A 3,503-nucleotide genomic window follows, 5' to 3' on the forward strand; every position below is an offset into this window, starting at 1 on the left:
ATAATAAAAAAATATAAATAGTAAAAATAATAAGAGTATTTTTTTCATAAATTTATTTTGAAAATATAATAAATATTTTTATTTTATATTTAATCATCTAATAAAATTATTTTTAAGTAGATTAGATAGACTTCTTTTTATTTGTTGGTGTAAACACTTTTCACAAATAAATCACAAATTGTGAAATAAAATAATAATGGTAAGAGTTTTGATCCGACCGTTACAAATATCAAACTCGAATTTATGAGTTATAACTCAGCAAAATGTATCATAGTTCGATGTTACGCTATTAATCGGCGTTACAATTATTAATTGGCATCCTACGTTACAATTCGGGTTAACAGATTACTTTCTAAACATGAAACGTCCAGCTTAACGTTTTATCCTCATCATTACTCTTTAATACATGTAATAAAGTAGAAGCATAACCGACTTGTACATTTTCACCTACAAAAAGTATGATCTTCTATTCTAAAGGACATTAAATTTTCAATACTGACTTAAGTTTTGGAGTGCCTTTGCAGGTACACTCCCCCCTTGTTTCATGCTCAAAGCTTTACACGATTAGACATCCCCTCGGAGTAAAGCTCGGATTACCATAAAGCTCAAAGGTCGGCACCGAAAATAACAACTCGGCGTCTATTCCCAGAGACCGAACTCTCCCTCCAGATATTCATATAAGAACAAGTATTAATATATAAATAAAATAAAAAATATTATTTATATACTAAAATTAATCACTAAAATCAACTATTAATATATTTATGTAAAAATATATGTGTAATTTAATTTATTTTTAATATATATTTATATTCTAACCTATATTTTATACTGGTTACTCTGATTTTTGTATTTGATAATAGTGTATATGTAAGTATGTAACATAGTCCAATAAAAATAGATAGATTGTCCGATGTCTCACCAACTTTGAATAACAAACAAAAGCTAGTTTCCACACATATATACATCTCTTTCGCATTCCATCCCTCTCTTTTCTTGGTATTGTCCTACTCGTATCTATTCTTTGCAAGAACAAAACCTAGTGATTCAGAAGAAACACTTCCGGTGAAGAAACTTATTAGTGCACGAGTTATCACCGTTGGCTTCAACCAAAGGCAAATCAGATTTTTTATTAATTATGGCCTCAAGTTTATTCGGTTATGTATATATACTGGTGGTGCTAGTGAAGAAAGTGATGTTGTTTATGGATTTGGAGTGCGTTGTGCTTGAGCTTTTACCCAAAGTTGTTTTAGTTAGTGTTTGTATTTCAAGGAAATATAATGTAGGCCTTGCATGGCTAAAGTTGCAACCATTCTCAACAACTTATTTATATTAGGAAATGTGCATATGATCAAGCTTCGTACGCATTTCTAGTCTATATATTAAAAAAAAAACAATTATATTTTGCTTAGATATTTTGTCTAGATTTTACATATTGTATATCATTCAATGAGATTGAGATGTTGAAATAGAAAAGGCGTGCGTGACAATGGCTTTATCATGAGGGAAGTTGATATGCTAATATATGGTTACGTGCGGTGTGGGGATCCTTTTATAGTTTGATGAGAGCGAAAGTGACGTTGGATTTCTTTTTCTCCTGTTTCAATCAGCTTTTCATTTTTTTTTTTAATTTGTGTATTGGTCTTTTGTTATTCAGCTTGTTTATAGTTGTGATTGCTTTTAAGCATTTATCGTAGATTCAAAATTGTAGTACTTTGATGGAAATTCTGAATGGATATCAAAAGGACCCATAATCGCGAATTCTGATGGTGACTATTTAAAATATTAGGTCATCCTTTATCATATCTTATATTTGTGATAATAATTATATCTGATTCGATTATTCCGTTGTAGTTCATTTTTGTCGACATATTTTTCATATTTTCATTTTATTAAAGAAATTTGAGCTAATTTGATTTTAATCTTCACATTATTAGAATAATAACGAAATGAAGGATGATGGGAAGAGTGTTGTTTCCGCTATGGACTATGGCCAATAATAAAAATCAATTTTATAATAAGATTTTTATTTTTTGTTCTTAAAATTTTAATTGAATTAAATCTATTTAGTCAAATATTCAAGTTGTAGCAGCACTTGATTGCTTCAAAGTTCAAACAAAACAAAATTGAGACAATTCAAGAATAAGCTAAAAAGTGTGAAGAAAGCGAGTCTTTCTACCAAAAATTACTTGGCTAAAATCAAGAAATTTGTTGATGCACTTTTAGGTATTGGTCACACTTTGAGTTCTAAGGATCACATTAAAGCCATACTGTAGTTCAATGTTTCTATAGGTTTGATCAAAACTATCAAGGTCCATCTTCTTCCAATCCAACATCTCATTCGTATTCATCTGTTTCAATGCAAAATCCACCTAGCTACCCCTTCTACAATTGCTGATCCAGCTTGGTACTCACCATCTTACTCATGATTCTGCTGCTGACTATACAGGTTCTGAGCAGTTATATATTGCAAATGGTGCAGGTATTCTTATCTCTAAGATTGGTAACTCTTTGTTATTGATCCTCTTACAAAAAGAATTTTTACTTCTGATTGGAGAAGTGACATGAAAGATCGCAGATCCACCAGTGATTAGGCTGTAATCCTCTCCTATGATCTAGTCAAAGATAAAATGTTGTGAGTTGCTCTTCAACTGAAGCAGAGTTTCAATGTTTAGCTGATGCTAATGCGGACACAATCTGACTACACAATCACTTTCTAGAGCTGTATGTTTCTTTAACAATTCACCCAACAATTTTCTATGACAACTTCAATGCAGTATTGTTAGTAGTAAATCGAGTTTTTTATAGTAGGTCTAAGCACTTTAAAGTAGACCTGCATTTTATTCATGATCGTATAAATAAAAAATAACTATTCGTGGTCCATATTCCTTCCAATTTCCAAATTACAGATCTATTGACCAAGCCTTTATCCACTGCTTTATTTGAAAAATTCAAGCACAAACTTAGAGTATATGTTCTTATAACTTTGAGTTTGTGGGGCAGAGAAGTATAAATAATAGAGTAGATAATATAACTAAAATAACAAAATAGCAACAACTTTCTATTATTAGAAACTGTTTTCAATTATTTATCTCCCAAGCTATTGTGCACAGCTTTCTACTCTAAGCCACATACACTCTTTAATATATATACATGTATAATCACACTTCTTTATACACTCGAGATTATAATAATAATATTCTAATCTTATTTTCGATATTCAATTCTCTCTTTTGAGCTTAATTCTGCAACAATAATTGTGACTCTTCTCACTATTCCAACAGACTCTGTAAGATATATTCGTATTGATTAGACATGGCTAAGGCAAAGTGCAAAATAGAAACTGACAAAATTGGGAATAATTATGCGCTTCTTTTACCAGCTGTTTTTGAGGCAAAAGTCTTGTGTTCCCACTTCGTACTCGATAATTGCATTTCAATTGTCGTTTTTGGAACATGGTTTCCCATGCCATAACTACACCGCCCAATTGGTATTTTTCTTTA

Source organism: Arachis duranensis, chromosome 3, assembly GCF_000817695.3.
Source record: "Arachis duranensis cultivar V14167 chromosome 3, aradu.V14167.gnm2.J7QH, whole genome shotgun sequence".
In the NCBI taxonomy this organism is placed as follows: domain Eukaryota; kingdom Viridiplantae; phylum Streptophyta; class Magnoliopsida; order Fabales; family Fabaceae; genus Arachis; species Arachis duranensis.